Raw genomic sequence first — 18,998 nt, forward strand, 5'->3', positions numbered from 1 at the left:
TTTCCAGTGACTACCTCTTGAAGCTCATCAAGAGAATGCCAAGAGTGTGCAAAGCAGTCATCAAAGCAAAAGGTGGCTACTTTGAAGAACCTAGAATATAAGACATATTTTCAGTTGTTTCACACTTTTTTGTTAAGTATATAATTCCACATGTGTTAATTCATAGTTTTGATGCCTTCAGTGTGAATGTACAATTTTCATAGTCATGAAAATACAGAAAAATCTTTAAATGAGAAGGTGTGTCCAAACTTCTGGTCTGTACTGTATATATATATATATATATATATATATATATATATATATATAACAATAAAGTGCATCAGTGCCATTGAGTCATAAATTGATCCCCAAGCTCACATATGTGTATAGCAGCAGTCCAATCAAATGGAAAGCCACATACAAAGTACTAAATATGCAACTGTTAATAGGGAATCCTATCTATAGCAAGGCATAAGGTATCCTAAATAAATAAGGAAAGAAACTGTCCCATAGCACAAAAACCAGAAAAGACTACATAACAATACACGTCTTCAAAGGGGAATGTGGGCCACACTTCCATCTTCTTACACCACCACAGAGGAGTCTGAGTGTTGATAAGTGTGAAGAGGATTGCCACTGAAGGGGCATCAGAAGACCACAGTAACTAGGAGAGTAAGTGTTAGCAAATTGCCAGACCAGAGCTACCGCAGGGTATTGCTGCTGAGAAACGTGACTGTGAAGAGGGATGTGACAAGCAATGAGGTGACGCCAATGTTGCAAGTGTCAGCCCACGTGGCCTTTTGAAAGACTTAGTAAACCTCAAGCTTGTTGTTTCCCCATGAGTACATTTGCTAAGCTGTGTGTGCTGCTATTTTTCTGCCATCCCGGAGAGGAGAACCACTGTCACCAAGGACCAGTTTATTAATACTCTCAAAGGGGAAGCACACCATGACATCAGTGTTAAAAGTCTTGCCCTTTCTTCTATCACACAAAGGAAACCAATCAGTTTACAGGCTGTTACTTCTTTCCTTTCTGTAGTTTTTATAGAAACACATTGAGCAGCAGCACTAAGTCCTCTTTACTATGTGTGTGCCCTCCTTTGTCCTTGATATTCATTAAAAGTGGCTCTCTCCGCTGATCAGCAGCTTTCTCCTTATACACAGTATACCAAGAAATCTATCAATCAGTGGTAGGAGAGCCAGCTGGTCACGAATACTTGGGCTCAGTATTCTGCTTATGCTGCGGCTGAAAAACACAAATTTTATGAAATCTAAAGTATGGAAAGAAATAAGTAACACAGTTCTAGAGTCTAAGGGAAAATCACTATTTTATGGCTGCCATGAGATGAGGCAGAATGAGCCTGGTGACTGATTCCGCTTAATATTATTTTATGCGAAGGGACCCAATTCATGGGAAGAAAAAATCCTCGTTAATAAGCTATTTACAACTCTGACATTAAATAGTTAAAGGGAATCGATCGCCAGATTTTTCCACCTAATCTAAGAGTAGCATGCTGTAGGGACAGAGACCTCGATTCCAGTGATATGTCACTTACTGGGCTGCTTGCTGCAGTTTGGATAAAATCACTGTTTTTATCACTGGAGATTATCACTAGAGGACTAGTAACCTGCTGCCATGCAGTCCTCCATTTTCATGAGCTCTGTATAACCCCGTCATCACCACTAATTTGCAGCTTTCTGCCTATGCACCGTGTAAACAGAAAGCTGTCAATCAGGGGTGTGGGCGGGGTTATACAGAGCTCAGTATTCCGAGAACTGCTAGATCTGCAGTAGATAAAATTGATTTTATCAAAACTGTATCACGCAGTCCAGTAAATGACACATTGCTGGAATCAGAGTCTTTGCCCCCACATCATGCTACTCTCAGATTGGGTAGCAAAAACATGGTTACAGATTTAGTTGAAAGAGTAATCATCGGTTTAACTTTCATTTCATAAATCAATAGTACACATGAAAATAAGAAACTTTATAACATATCTTATAAGAGAAATCTGCTTCTTTCTCCTCCAGGACTGATCTTTAATTCTCAAAATTCTCAATTCACAGGTAAAGTTAGTCTTTATTGAATACAGACTTCTCCATTACTGAGATAGAATCTCGGCTGTAAGTTGTATGTAGAAGGAAGGGGGAAAAGGAGGGAGGAGCTTGGCCTTTAGCTCCTCCCCCTCCCTTTTAAGTAGAATCTTATCAGGCTTTTTTTAACTATGAAGTTTTGTTTTCCCGTATATTTAAAATGATAACAATGGTTACTATTTAAAGAGCACAACACTTTGATGTACTTGTTGATTGTTTATAATGCAATAAGTGACCTGCTTGCTCCCCTTCCGGGATATTGAAATATACATTGCCCCCGACCATCCGAAATTTATTTCTTTTCAACATTGTCTGAGCTGCTATCAAGATTCATTATCTTTAATTATGTTTATCTTTTACTTCCCTAGGGCTCATGTTCACTGTGGTGTTATGACTTTGCACAAGTATCTCATGCTATACTCTACCTACATAGTCCCTGGTTTCCACATTGTTAGTAGTATTCCCTCTAAGTTAGAAGATTCTGGGATTTATGCAGCGGTGCTGGGAAGATTCAATGTAAATACACAGGAATGCAATTTTATCAGACTTCGGACTCCACCCGAACATCTTATGGAGATTACATAACAGTATCCAATTGTAGAATTTTAACATGCGCCACAAAATTAATATTCAATCCTACAACAAATATTATCTTAAGACCGCCTCGACTCTGCATATACTTGTCTATCATTATAGTTCTGTAAATCTCCACATAGCTAACACAAAAGATCATTAACTTGTTCAAGTTTTGACCTGGATGTTCATGAGATAGACTTACATTGTTACTTCTGAATATTAGACTCACAAGTGAAATTATATTTTAGCCCTTTAGTTGCTTTAATAAATATCCCCTGTTCTGTCTTGAATGCCATTGTATCACACTCTTAGATATAGCATTTGACAAACATGAAGGCATTGCCACCTTTCTTACTTTAGCACTTATGAATATATACAAGGTTTTTGAACTGTTCACATATTTCATTGTTTTTCAAATATACAGGTGTATTATCCTCAGAAGCATTGTTTCCATGGGGGAATATCTCTGTGCCCATAGCCTCTAATGGAGCCTGTTGACTTGTGCATAGAAACCATGGGTACAATATTTAAAAGGCATACAATATCTGTGAATTGCTATATTTAAAGGGAATCAGTCAGTAAGATCGACCCTCCAAACCTCATGCAATGGCATGCTATGTATTTGAAATGAAAATCCATCAACATCTTTATTTTTTTATTTGTTGGTGCATTCATGATAAATTAGTGTTTTAATTTACATTCAAAAGAAGTGTTAAGTGCTCAGAGCACTTCCTGACCCTCTTCCTCTCGGGGTTGTTTCCCTGCCCAGCACCTGCCACTTTAGCTTGATTGATAGCTGATTGTATATGTGACACCAGGCGTCAGGCAAGGAAATCAGTTAGTGAGCTTTCAATCAAGCTAAAAAGACTGGTGCTAGGCAAGGAAACAACCTGGGAAGCTGAGCAGGGATGGCGTCGCCACCCAGAGCAGGGGCCCTGAGCAAATCGGGTAGGGGGGGGGGGCGCTCGCCGTCGGGGACACCATCACACTATGGGTCCTGTGAATTCAGGGGCCTGGTGTCTCTTCAGCGTTCTTCTGACTCTCTGTGACGTCTCAACACAGAGGGTGTGATGATGTCACTACAGCGCGTCCTCTATGCAGAGCAGTGCAGAGTCAGAGGATGCTGAGGAGACCGGAGCAACAGAGGAACAGGGAGAGGTAAGCATTTGTTTATTTATTTTTTTATGTATGAAGCATTAAATTGGTCCCATTATTCTGTATGGAGTATTATATGATGCCCATTCTATATGGAGCATTATACAGTATAAGGCCCATTATTCTGTATGGAGCTATATATGGGGTCCATTCTGTATGGAGCATTATATGAGGCCTATTATTCTATATGGAGCATTATATGGGGTCCATTATTCTGTATGGAGCATTATATGGGGCTCATTATTCCGTATGGAGCATTATATGGGGCTCATATCCTGTATGGAGCATTATATGGGGCCCAATATACTGTATGGAGCAATATATGGGGCCATTATTCTGTATGGAGCATTATATAGAATCCATTATTCAGTATGGAGCATTATATGGGGCCCGTTATTCTGTATGGAGCGCTATATGGGGCTCATTATTCTGTATGGAGCATTATATGGGGCCCAATATACTGTATGGAGCAATATATGGGGCCATTATTCTGTATGGAGCATTTTATAGAATCCATTATTCAGTATGGAGCATTATATGGGGCCCATTATTCTGTATGGAGCGCTATATGGGGCCCATTATTCTGTATGGAGCATTATATGAGATCCATTATTCTGTATGGAGCACTATATGGGGCCCATTATACTGTATGGAGCCTTATATGGGGCCCAATATTCTGTATGGAGCAATATATGAGACCATTATTCTGTATGGAGCAATATATGCGGCCCATTATTCAGTATGGAGCACTATATAGGGCTCATTATACTTTATGGAGCAATATATGAGGCCCATTATTCTGTATAGAGCACTATATGGGGCCTATTATACTGTATGGAGGACTATATTGGGCCCATTATACTGTATGGAGCACTATATGGGGCCCATATTGTATGGTGCAATATATAGGGCTCATTATTCTGTATGGAGCATTATATGGGGCCCATTATTCTGTATGGAGCAATATATGGGGTCCATTATTCTGTATGCAGCATTATATGGGGTCCATTATTCTGTATGGAGCATTATATGGGGTCCATTATTCTATATGGAGCAATATATGGGGTCCATTATTCTGTATGGAGCATTATATGGGGTCCATTATTCTGTATGGAGCACTATGTGGTGCCCATAATACTGTATGAAGGACTATACTGTCCGGTCTAAAATGAAAATTTTTGAATCCTCCCCAGGTCACTCACTGTGCACTGGGAGGATTCGCCGGTTTCTGAGCTATTGTAGAATTTACAATAGATATCACTCATGTAATGTAAGAAGTAAGTGAAATCTTTGGCATTGTACTATACCTATATTTCTCTCCCATATCTGTGCATCATGAATCGTGATGTGTGTTAAAGGGGGCCACAGAGACTCTTTCGATCGGGGCCCACGAAAACCCAGAGCAAGTCCTGAGGCTGAGGCTTGGGAAGTGCTTTGTGTCAGCCAGAGCACTTACCTCTTCATTTGCATGTGAATTTCTCCAGAAAGCAGCAACAGATAGAAGATATAAAGATGTTGAGGATTTACATTTCTGAGATCTGCATGCCCTTAAGTGCAGTTTGGGGGGTTGATCTTACTGTCAGATTTCCATTTCAAGGCAGCATATTACAGGAAGCTCTCTCACTGTTTAACTGGATTCATAAAATGCTCATTTTAATATCAGGATTACTCAGTCATTTTGGATTTTTAGGTAAATTCACAAATCTCATCAGATTTAAGAAATCCATTGCATAGATGCAGTTTATATGGCAGGGATCCATCCAAGATGTTACATCTTTGATCAACTTACTCAACAAAAATGACCGCAACATAAAACTCACCTTTAAAACTGGAAGAGAAAAAATTGAATATTTAGATGTCATATTGGACATTGATTCTAAGGGTTTTATCCAAACAGATGTCTTCCGCAAATCTACCGCCGAAAACACACTGCTCCATGCGAAATCATCCCAACCAAAAAATCTCATTAGAAGCATCCCCACCGGACAATTCCTAAGAATGTGGCGTATCTGTTCAAATGATTCCAAATTTGAAAATCAAGCCTTGGACCTCAAAACCAGATTCCTGAACAGGGGTTACAATGACAGAATTATCCATCATGGTTACCAGTGAGCAAAATGCTCAAAAAGAAAGGATCTCCTCTATCATACGAGAACAAAAATGAAGGAGGACACGGTACGATTTATTTCCACCTATAATGCCAGAAACAATGAAATGTGGCAAGCTTTGAAGAAACATTGGAAAATATTACAAATTGATCAGACCCTTAATGGGTATTTACCACCTAATCCAGTAATCACGTATCGACGTTCAAAAAACCTGAAAGACCTCCTGGTCCACAGCCACCTGGAATCCTCTGGTACAAAGGGTCTTTTTGGATCAAGAGGCCCCCCGTGGGGTTGCCGCCCATGTGGCTCATGTGTGGCCTGTGTCAATATCGAATCTACAAAAATCTTTACCAATTCAGACCAAACAAAAGAATTTAAGATCATTCATAGCATCACCTGTACGACCACTGGGGTCATTTATTGTGCAAAATGCCCCTGTGGTAAAAAAATATATTGGCTTAACCTCAAGAGAACTCCGAAGACGGACAAAGGAGCATGTCCTCGACATCAAAGCAGCCAGAGAGGTTGAAAACTTGGACCATCTTAAAACGCTACCCCGCCACTTCAAACAATTTCACGACTGCAACCCCTCCGGCCTTCAGGTAAGTGGCATCGATAGGGTTTATCCTGGTATCAGAGGTGGAAATTGGAGGAAAACGTTGGAACAGAGGGAGGCAAGGTGGATCAATGTTCTAAACACCTTGACTCCCCATGGCCTTAATGAAACTAACAGCTTCGTCTCCTTCCTATAAATTTTGAGTGTCCTTATCGGGATATATTTACGATCATTCGCTTACATGTAGTCTTATCAGTTTTTATTAATTTTATCTGTTACTTACTTTTCTTTTCTGTTTGTTCTAGTTCTTTCACCTGACGATTTCCTTATATTCTGTTGTCTCTCGGGGTCGGTTACCTTCTGCATCTTCTCCGTTCTCCTTCAATCAACAAATACATTCATATTTCTAAATATTGGCCTACATGTCATTAGAACTATATAGTATGGTATTATAATAATATATATTTATGTGATTTAATATTTATCAACCTGTAGTGATAATATGTCCTTTTAACACATATTAATAGTGCATATGTTAACATGACTCATTATGTATTTGTAGCACCCTGAGGATTCGGCTGCTACAGGGGTATTGCACCTCAATCCAGAGGTGTGATATTCCACTCCCGGGTAAGGATGGAGTGTGGAACTGAGCTCGGTAGGCTGCATGCACTACACACATCCCATTTCCGAGGAGCAGACCGACGGTACTCCCACTTAGAAATGTGCAGGTACGACCGAGTCTGTTCCTGGCTGGAGTGGGAGGGGGGTGGTACATCCCAAGTAGTGTAGGGGCAGATAGGGGGAGCAGCCTGGGTAAAGATAGGAGCTCATTGGGTGCTGGTCACCTGAGCTCACACATAGAGGGTGTATATAAGGTGGGCACCATCAGAGAACAGGGTCAGTCTTTGCAGAACGGTCAGTCTGTCAGAGTCAGGAAGAGGAGCAGAGAAGCCCTAGAGAGAGAGAGAGAGGAGAAAGAAGGAAAGACCCAGAGAGGGGACAAAGAGAGGACTCTAAGACCCCAAATCCAATCCACGGGGGAAGAGTCGGCATCAGGGTACCGGAACCCAAGCTGGTGGGGGCAAAAACACACCCCAGCCAGAGACCGGAGGCCGTGGGCAGCGTCTGCCACGGCCACCCACCACATCCACCACGAAGGCATACCACGTGGAGGGTCAGGGAACCCAAGGCCAAGGGTCACCCAACAGAAGGCCCGAGGGAGCTGGACCTGGGTGGATCAATAGTGGGGACGGCCAGAGAAAGGACAGAAGGAGAGCTCAGGGTCACGCTCCGGACTCGCTTGGGGGTTGGCTGGATCCAGGACCTGGTGGACGCAGCACGGTTCGGGTGGTCACTTGAAGCTGGAGTGACCGGAACATCAGCAGTGAGTAAATACCCTAAACTGCACAACCCGACTCTGTCTTCCTTTAACATCTATGCTGCACCACCACAACCCTCATCCTCTGCACCTGACCCCCTGAGGCTATACCCCACCCGTTGGGGGTTATACCACCAAAAGCTGCACCTACACCATCAGCCTCAGCGGACCCTGCTGCAGCGGCGGCCATAGTGACCGCAACACAACGGGTGGCGTAGTCGACAATAAAGAACTTATAACATCTGTAGGACTGCCACATACAACTGAGCTTGACACCCTGGGCACGGACCGGGTCACAGCCACTCGGAAGACTACAACTCCCATCTGATCCGGCTCCGGATATTCCCCCTAGAGAATATGGCCCAGGGGGCGCGTCAACTTTGGCGTAGTCGGCAGGATTACGTGCCCGCAACACCCGGGTACTGCGTGCCTGAAGAAAAGTGCGAGTTTACCTCAAAAAGAAGTCTCCTGCCGGTTCCGGAGGGTCCCCGCCATCGGACCCCATCACCAGTCGATTCCCGCCGGTTGTCCGCCATTAACAGCTTTTTCCCGCCATCTGCAGAGTTTCACGCCACTGGGAGACGATTCCCGCCATTTCCAAAGGTTTCCCGCCTTGGAAGAGCGGACGCCATTATGGGCGTGCCAGAGGGTGGTGAGAGGCCGCCTCCCATCGTGGGCCAGGACCGAAAATGGCGCCAAAAGTGGAAACCGCCCCCACCAACAGAGACTGTGATGCTAGAGGTGTCTGTCAGCGTGAAAGAACAGCCCCTGGAGCTGACAGTCACCAAGTGGCCCCGGGACCGCCCTCGAAGGGGGAGGAGACGAAAGGAGAGAGCAAAGATGGGTGTCGCTTGGAGCAGTCTAGAGCGAGCGCACCCGGAGGCAAGAAGCCTGGAGAAGAAGATCGGAGGAGCTTACCCGGAGATGGCGAGAAAGCAGAGCAGCATCGGCCCGTTGGCCAGGAGCCTGCTAGAAACAGAGGAGGGAGAGCAGAGCAGCACCGGCCCGCTGGCCAGGAGCCTGCTGGAAACAACTGTAGGAGAGCAGAGCAGCACCGACCCGTTGGTCAGAAGCCTGCTGGAAACAACGACCCCACTAGGCCTAGTGGAGGTCCTAGCACAGCTCCCCCGAGACCGGGAGTGTGCACAGACCGCTCTGGAGGGCCTCGCAAGGAGGATGGCCCGGGTGCAGCGAGAGACGTTGGCGGAGTGGAGCCGTGAGATGGCCCAGCAGACCGAGACCTGTCAGCGGAGCACGCCACCCAAGACGAATAGACCGACCGCCTCTGAGGATGGCGCGGGAGGACTGAAGGCCGGAGACGGCGCCGAGAAGGGAGCCGAACGAGTGGAGGCAGGTAAAGGGGACGTCTATACCCCAAACCGGGAAACCGCGTACCTGCCCCAGCTCCCCGTCGCAGAGCCCGAAGTCTATCCTGCTGTGCCCGTCGCTGCAACGTCACCGCCGCAGACTAGGCCTCAAACGGGAGCCGCGACCCCTGTGACGTCACACGCCTCGACCCCGGGCGTGACCAAGCAGGAAGTACCACCAGCCTGGTCGCAAGGCCTAGTACCCCCGGGCGCCGCAATACCAACAGCGCCCCCTACCTCCGCGGAGCCCCCGGCCTGGTCGCAGGGCCAAGTAGCCCAGGGCGCCGCCGTCCTTACGGTGCCCTTCACCTTCCAGATACCCCAGGCCTGGCCGCAAGGCCCGGGCAACCCGGGCGCTAACACCACCGCGCCCATAAGACCTAAAGTGCCGCATCTGGGAGAGGACCTGTACGCCCAGCATACGTGCCCGGATGGGCAGCCATTTATATGGCCACCGGAGTTCCACCATCCCCGACTCCGGAGAGAGAGACCCCTGGATGAACCCCTGATCCCGGCTCCAAAGCCCGTAAAGAGGATCTCGCCCCCGCTAGCAGAAGCGCAGTTCGAGTGGGACCCCACCGGAGAAGATCTCATGGGGTTCACTCAAGAGACTCGGGCAGCTGCAGCGGAGCGTGCTGAGTGCTGCCGCCAACAGCTCGAGGACTTTGAGAGGGAGCGGAGAGAGAGGCGGGTCCGGGAACAGCAAGCTCAAATAAAGAGCGCGGAGCAGAAGAGCCGGGCCAGGAGAGACCCCCGTGCAGCGCATAGTCCCCGCACCACCGGGACTGTGATAAAGTTTAATATGCAGCATGGGTGGGGCTTCATCCGAGACCACCGCACCCTAGGCGACGTCTTCGTGACGAGGAGAGACGTTGAGTCCCACCTACCGCAGGGACACAGAGGTCGTGACCTTTACATCGGGGACGAGGTCACCTTCACCCGGCACAAGTGTGCCAAAGGACCCTACGCCCTCCATGTGCATCGTCTGACGGAGGAAGAGCTGCGGTGTGAGGAGGAAGAACAGGAGGACCCGGACGGGTCTGAAACTAGAGCCAAAGGTAACAATAAAGAAAGAGCAGGAGGACGCCGCCGTTAAGTACAGCGAAGCAGGAGCTGTATATAGTTGCCCGTCGGGGCACCATAAACTGAAACTGTTGCTGTTGCTAAAAATAGTCCCCGTTGGGACCAGCAAGTGTGAACTGTTACCTGTTTAACCCCTAAATCCCACTGACCGAGGACTGAGAACGGTCATTCCTCCCCAATACCTGGCCGAGGACTGAGAGCGGCCATATCCCTGTATATAGTTGCGCGTCCTAAAGCGCCCCCTACCGGTTTTATAGGGAAAACCAGTTTTCCAGAGAGACTGTCGCACTTTACCCGGTCACACGTTGCACAGTGACCGGAGGAGGAGCCTGAGGCGACGAGAATGTTTTATCTGCTAAGATATGTTGTTTAATATGTTTTATTATGTTTATGTTTATGAAAAAAAAAAAAATAAAATGTATGTTTGTGGATGTTATGTCTTACAGCCCGAGGACGTGCTGTGATTTACCAGGGGGGAATGTAGCACCCTGAGGATTCGGCTGCTACAGGGGTATTGCACCTCAATCCAGAGGTGTGATATTCCACTCCCGGGTAAGGATGGAGTGTGGAACTGAGCTCGGTAGGCTGCATGCACTACACACATCCCATTTCCGAGGAGCAGACCGACGGTACTCCCACTTAGAAATGTGCAGGTACGACCGAGTCTGTTCCTGGCTGGAGTGGGAGGGGGGTGGTACATCCCAAGTAGTGTAGGGGCAGATAGGGGGAGCAGCCTGGGTAAAGATAGGAGCTCATTGGGTGCTGGTCACCTGAGCTCACACATAGAGGGTGTATATAAGGTGGGCACCATCAGAGAACAGGGTCAGTCTTTGCAGAACGGTCAGTCTGTCAGAGTCAGGAAGAGGAGCAGAGAAGCCCTAGAGAGAGAGAGAGAGGAGAAAGAAGGAAAGACCCAGAGAGGGGACAAAGAGAGGACTCTAAGACCCCAAATCCAATCCACGGGTGAAGAGTCGGCATCAGGGTACCGGAACCCAAGCTGGTGGGGGCAAAAACACACCCCAGCCAGAGACCGGAGGCCGTGGGCAGCGTCTGCCACGGCCACCCACCACATCCACCACGAAGGCATACCACGTGGAGGGTCAGGGAACCCAAGGCCAAGGGTCACCCAACAGAAGGCCCGAGGGAGCTGGACCTGGGTGGATCAATAGTGGGGACGGCCAGAGAAAGGACAGAAGGAGAGCTCAGGGTCACGCTCCGGACTCGCTTGGGGGTTGGCTGGATCCAGGACCTGGTGGACGCAGCACGGTTTGGGTGGTCACTTGAAGCTGGAGTGACCGGAACATCAGCAGTGAGTAAATACCCTAAACTGCACAACCCGACTCTGTCTTCCTTTAACATCTATGCTGCACCACCACAACCCTCATCCTCTGCACCTGACCCCCTGAGGCTATACCCCACCCGTTGGGGGTTATACCACCAAAAGCTGCACCTACACCATCAGCCTCAGCGGACCCTGCTGCAGCGGCGGCCATAGTGACCGCAACACAACGGGTGGCGTAGTCGACAATAAAGAACTTATAACATCTGTAGGACTGCCACATACAACTGAGCTTGACACCCTGGGCACGGACCGGGTCACAGCCACTCGGAAGACTACAACTCCCATCTGATCCGGCTCCGGATATTCCCCCTAGAGAATATGGCCCAGGGGGCGCGTCATATTTCTCATGTATCAATATTTATATTTATTAATGTTTTTTCCATTATCAGTCTTTTCTTGTCATATCTCTATGTATCTATTGTATGTGGTATTTTCCCATGTGGGTACACATTTTTTGTTCATATACCCATATATCCTCATTTCTATTTTTATATATGGCTGTTTGTTTTGTTCATCCTTCACACATCCTCTCACATCCACATTCATTCTCATATCACATGATTATTATATTGTTTTTCATTTACCCCATTCACATCATCATCTCACCCTTCTTCAGCTCAGTTTTATCACTTACATATACATACACTCATACACATCATTGTTTAGCATACTTCACATTTTTTATATCACTGTCAAGCAATTCATACATATTCACATCTCACACTATCTTCTACACTTGTGTACTTATACTTTTTCCCATTTTTCACATCTTTGTCTTTCTTTTTCTTGACGATTCTGATTTCTATCCCCACACTGTCAGCTGTTAACCACGTATGCGTTCCACTGTGGAATGCACTTCCTGTTTCACTCCCCTCACATGACGTTTATCACATCACTTCCGGTTTTGCGTTCCACGATGACACGCACGCCGGCACCTGGCTCCCCCGCCTGCTCTGCGCTCCCAGGAGTCGCAGCTCAGCACGGGCAGCGGTGCATGGCACAATAAACATGGCGCCATGTTTTAAACATGCATAATTTAATTATTATATATATCGTTCATTGGTCCGGTCTCCTATAAATACCCTCCACTTCTTCTCTGACATCACATCCTCGTCAAAGCCCCCTGGCGAAACGCGCGTTGGATTTGGCTATCTGGGTCAGTACATACTTTATTACTATTGTACCTTCTGTTTCTGTATACCACATTTACCAACTCATGATGTAGCATCTTTTATTTCTACTTTCTGAGTCCGTCACTAGCACTATGCACTTTATTGTGGACTTCATTTAAATACAGGTTACACATATATTGTTCTGCTTGGTATATAGAAATTGATTATATTATGTATAGATCATATTATAAGTATTGTCCTACCCAGTAACCTCTTCATTGTGTTATCCTTTCCCCATTTTATCTCTCCATGTATATTTTATTATATCTATTCATTCAATAAATGTTGCACATTTTAAATAATGTAGTTTATGTGTCACATATGTAGGTTGTCTCTGATATAGACACATTTACGCCTGATTATTTTTGTATATAGTCCTTATAGATGCAGTTTATATTGTAAAATCTGGTGTCAGGTTCTGCTTAAGAAAGATTCATTGCCTTGAGCTGACTCTATTGTATGATGGGCTCTATTAAAAGAGTTTTCTGGCGCCACTCACGTTGTGAGAATGAGTGGTGCTAACGATGTCGCATCCAAATGTACATTGCCCAGCAGGTATCATACATGTGCTCTATTCTAATGAAAAGGACAGATGCACAATACCTGACAATAGGGCACACATCCCGGCAGGTATATCCAGATGCAATGTCATCGGTGCCACTCCTTTCAATGCATAAGTGAGTGGATTGGACAACCCTATTAACCAAATGGTTTATTTTTTGTGCTGCTGTTTGTATATTATGTTAAAGTATATGGATACCTTAAATACACATATTTTAAATAATTTTCACTTGTGTCGGTAAACATTTTTCACGGCTTGCTATCTATTGCCTGGTTGTTGTACTGTCTATTGTTGGCTGCTGTGTGAGTTACCGCAGAATCTGTCAATGATCTCATTCTGATCTGAGAACTCTTATCTTTTTTCTTTTGAGCTCCTCAATTTATGACCACAAAGTTCAGCTCAACATTGATGTGGTCATAAATCAGCTGAGAAGAGCACAGGAGAAGGAAAATAAGAGTTCTAACCTCTTCTATCAGAACAAGCTCACTGACGGATTCTCAATGAACTCCTGCAGCTAGCAACAGACAGTTCATCACACAGGCTATAGAAGGCGAACAGTACAACATTTTTAAAGGGACTCTGTCAGCACAGAATGACAGTTAAAACCATGTACAGGTGCTCGGTGCCCCCTTGGTGTGACCAAACATTTAAATACACCTTCCCACCTACTTGTTTTCCATCTATTTCAGCCCCTTTCTGTCTCTATAAAGCCAGAGCTGTCAATCAAAGAAGAGCGGGTAGAGCTAGCGAGAAAACAAGGAAGTGGAAAGGTGTACTTTAAATGTTTGGTCATGACAAGGGTGCACTAAGCGCCTGTACTTGGTTTCAACCGACTGTAAAAATTATTTTCAGTCAAAAATACATAGATTTAAGTGAGAAAAAAAAAAGCCCAAAGATGTCCATATCCTTTTAAGTAGGCCAGAATATCATGGTGACATGCATTTAATGAATAATACACACCCAGTTCAGAGAGAGAATTGTGACATAATGTAAACTGTAGGAAAACTCAGTAAGATGCACAATAAGCTCCATTTACTAATCTACAGAACATTTTGCATTGAAAAGCACAATACTCGCTGTTATATTCATCCCACAATACATCAGTAAGATGCTTTTGTGTGCACAAATATCAAATTATCCAACATAAGAAATGCGCAGGCAGAACAAAGGTTTTGATTTACTGAGACTTTATTCCTTTGTTGTGCAGTAAAAATCTTTACTCGTGTAATGTGTTAAGACACCTCTGAGACTTGTAGCTGTTACAAGACTACTATAAACAATTGCTCATATATTATACAGTCTCTTTATATGTCACATAAGGATCCTAGGCGTGCGGTCAACCAGGGAAATGGTGTTCTTAATTTTCTTATTTCTCGATTTAAGCTCACCTACTAAAGAAATCTGTTTTCCCAGAGACTTTACAATAATGTTCTAAAGCGTGTTGGAGAAGAAAGTGATGGACGGGCATTCAATAAATAGATCAGTGAATCTCCTGATTAAGCAGCATCACCTCTGGAGGTCTTTGGCACATAGAGGCCATTCTGTCTTGCAACGCTGCACAGAAGTCTTGTCTTCTAAGAATTATGTGCAGTAATGTACATCTAAGCTAGTTAGTATGATTGCCTCTGTGTACAATGCTCACATTTTTATGGCACTCTCTAATAATGAGGATGGCTTAATGAGTTTGGTTTGTCTTGCAGATTATTATTTCTCTAAAAATTAAAAAGACAAGTTTCTTTGCTAATGAATGACCAGAATTGCAATTAAATAGAGAGTCAATCAGGCACAGCATGGTGTAGGCACAACATAGCAAGGTTTGGAAGACATAGCAAGCTAAGGAAGGCTTAAAGGGTTGTCCAGGAATGGCACGAAAGTCTGCAGTCACTCAAAGTAATTGCAGACTTTAATCCTCACATAGCACATACTGTCAAGATTCTCCGGTGCGGGCGGTGAGACCAAGTGGTCAAGTGAACGCAAGTATGCACTACGCATACTTCTTGCCACATTGTGTCTAGCCACGTGCAGCCTTGCTCAATTCAGTTGTATTGAGCGAGTCTATGTGTGATGTGAAGATTCACAAGTCTGCAGTTACACAGAGTGACTGCAGACTTTCGCGCAAACCTGGACAACCCTTTAAGCCTTCCTTAGCTTGCTATGTCTTCCAAAACTTGCTATCTTGTGCCTACACTATGCTGTGCCTGATTGACTCTCTCTATAATTGCATTTCTGGTCATTCATTAGCACAGAAACTTGTCAACCCTTTTGATTAGGTTAAGGGAGAAAAGTGAATGGGGGAAGGTTGAGGATACTGAGGGGAGGAAAAGAAGACAGGAGGATGGGTTAGGATATGATACCTTTTTAGTAACAAAGTGCTTATTTCCCCCGTTTATGCTTGAACCAGGCAGTTATTTAAATCTGTAATATCCACATTACACACAATAATTAAATTTTTACATTACATTTATTTGGTAGATTTATTTAGGGTACCTACAGTGCAGACACCTCTACAAGTTGTGGAGCAGTGAAATCACTGTTTAGAACTATAACCTGTTCCACACCCTCTCCCAACATGTTTTGCCACTGGCTGACATTTTTGTAATGGCTACAGAGGTTATAGCCCTTACTGTAAATAAATGTACACAATGAAATTCTTATATTTTGAAGGCTACTGATGTTTGTTTTCACTTAAATATGTGCATGCTTGCCAGCACACCTTGACAGTAATCACTTTTGTAAGGTGGGGTTTAGATGGCTTTATCTCATGGTCTGTATAAGAACAACAATAGAGGAAGGGTATAAACCTATAACACCCCTTGAAAAATGATACGCGAAACGTGCATTCAAGACCTTCTCTGGATCTTGCACGGGCACTTTATTATGGGTAACCACTTTATATGATCCTTTACTGTTGTAAGTCTATCACTCCCTGACTAGTTACTGCAATGCACGTGTTGTTATTATGTGGCTATTCACCTTAAAGGGAATTTGTCAGCAGGTTTTTGCTACCTCATCTGAGAGCAGCATAATGTAGGTAAAGAGAAGCTGAATCCAACGATATATCACTTAGATTAATGGGTGCAGCCGTTCTCACACAATCAGAGCTTTTAGATTTAGAATGAAGCAGAGCTGAGAAAGCTAACCCTGTCCACACCAGGCTCTCTGTGTGCAAAATCCATACTGGCGGCGTGCTTGCATGGCTTACCATCTCCCACCATGCAAGACCGCAATCTTACCTATCAGGTCAGGCTGCACACTTTGCTCCAGTACCTGTTGTTTGTATGTCTCTTGTCTGCTGGCTTAGGTTGGCAGCGCTGTTGCTTCCCAATTCTTAAAGCTACAGGGTGCGCAGTCCTAATGCGCCCCCAGCCTATTGCTGTGAGTCTCTGGATACTTAAACCCCCTCCACCCAGTAGGAGATGCCTGAGCAACACTTTCTTACAGTGTGTTCTGTGCAACTGTGAGTTGCCAGGTCCTGTCCTGAATCTAGTCTGTTTCCGCCACCCAGGGCCGTTACCTGTATCTCTGACTTCTAGTCTGTTTCCACCACCCTGGGGGCTGAGTTCCCAGGCTCGTTCCTGTATCTTGTTCCTAGGTCAGTTCCTGTCTGAACACTGTCCTAGCCCGTTACCTGTTTGTCTCTATGTCCGAACCTTTCCTTTTCCTGCAGTGTCTGAACCTGCACCTAACTCCAACTCGTTGTCTCTGTACTTCTGTTTGTGAGTTTTGTGTCCACTCGCTACTTCATTGTAAGTACCTTGTGTGTATCTGGTGGTGCTCGTCCCGTTTCCCTGCCTCCGTATCTACCTCCTGTGTTCTAACTATTTTCCTATATTTTCCAGTCTATTTCATGTGAACAGAACCCTGTCCTGTCTGCCTGCACCTTCTGCTCTGTTCTGCTCTGCCTGTTCACCGCACCTGCGGTTCCGCTCGGCTCTGCTTGTTCACCGCACCTACAGTTCCGCTCTGCTCTGCCTGTTCACCGCACCTGCAGTTCCGCTCTGGTCTGCTTGTTCACCGCACCTGCAGTTCCGCTCTGCTCTGCTTATTCACCGAACTTTCGGTTCCGCTCTGCTTGTTCACCGCACCTGCGATTCCGCTCTGCTCTGCTTGTTCACCGCACCTGCGGTTCCGCTCTGCTCTGCCTATTCACCGCATATGCGGTTCCGCTCTGCTTTGCTTGTTCACCGCACCTGCGTTTCCACTCTGCTCTGCTTGTTCACCGCACCTGCGGTTCCGCTCTGCTCTACTTGTTCACCGCACCTGCGGTTCCGCTCGGCTCTGCTTGTTCACCGCACCTGCGGTTCCGCTCTGCTCCGCTTGTTCACCGCACCTGCGGTTCCGCTCTGCTCTGCTTGTTCACCGCACCTGCGGTTTTGCTCCGCTCTGCTTATTCACTGAACTTGCGGTTCCGCTCTGCTTGTTCACCGCACCTGCGATTAAGCTCTGCTTGTTCACCGCACTTGTGGTTCGCTCTGCTTGTTCACCGCACCTGCGGTTCCGCTCAGCTCTGCTTGTTCACCGCGCCTGCGGATCTGCTTTGCTCTGCTTGTTCACCGCACCTGCGGTTCCGCTCTGCTCTGCTTGTTCACCGCACCTGCGGTTCCGCTCTTCTCTGCTTATTCACCGAACTTGCGGTTCCGCTCTGCTTGTTCACCGTACCTGCGGTTCCGCTCTGCTCTGCTTGTTCACCACACCTGTGGTTCCACTCAGCTCTGCTTGTTCACCGCCCCTGCGGATCTGCCTGGCTCTGCTTGTTCACCGCACCTGCGGTTCTGCTCTGCTCTGTCAGTTCACCGCATCTGCGGTTCCGCTCTGCTTTGCTTGTTCACCGCACCTGCATTTCCGCTCTGCTCTGCTTGTTCACCGCACCTGCGGTTCCGCTCTGCTCTACTTGTTCACTGCACCTGCGGTTCCGCTCGGCTCTGCTTGTTCACCGCACCTGCGGTTCTGCTCTGCTTGTTCACCGCATCTGCGGTTTTGCTCTGCTCTGCTTGTTCACCGCACCGGCGGTTTCGCTCTGCTCTGCTTGTTCACCGCATTGGCGGTTTCGCTCTGCTCTGCTTGTTCACCGCATCTGCGGTTTCACTCTGCTGTCCACCGCACCTGCGGCTCCATTTCTGTGTCCCAGTCTGCGTTTTTACCTGCCAGTACCCGCCTGTCTGCATGCCAGCCGTGCCTGCCTGTGCCCACCTGTCTGCATTCCAGCCGTGACTACCAATACCCACCTGTCTTCATACCAGCTGTGCCTGCCAGTACCCACCTGTCTGTACGCCGGCCTAACCTGCCTGTTCCTGCATTCCCCAGTGGGGGTCAACAGCTGTGACCAGGGTCTGACCTGGAGTAGCACCTGGTCCCTCTGCTCGGTTCCTCCCTGGTTCACGGAGTCGACGTGTGACCTTGGTCGGACCGAGTTGATACTTAGTTATGCCCCTCCAGGCATTCCTCGGTTCATGGTCCAGTGGGATCACTAATCAAGCTCACGCCAGTCAGTCCGGGCACGAGCGTAACATTTACCTTTACTGATGAGGGTTGCAAGTTGATTCCAGGAGGGGTACTGGTCACTAGGTACAGGGTCCAGCCAGACTGGAAGCAGATAGAGTCCACTCCACCAGGTGGGATCAGTA

The sequence above is a fragment of the Phyllobates terribilis genome, unplaced genomic scaffold (genome assembly GCF_046119375.1).
Source record: "Phyllobates terribilis strain yellow unplaced genomic scaffold, ASM4611937v1 Scaffold_3__8_contigs__length_932513732, whole genome shotgun sequence".
NCBI classification, from domain to species: Eukaryota; Metazoa; Chordata; class Amphibia; order Anura; family Dendrobatidae; genus Phyllobates; species Phyllobates terribilis.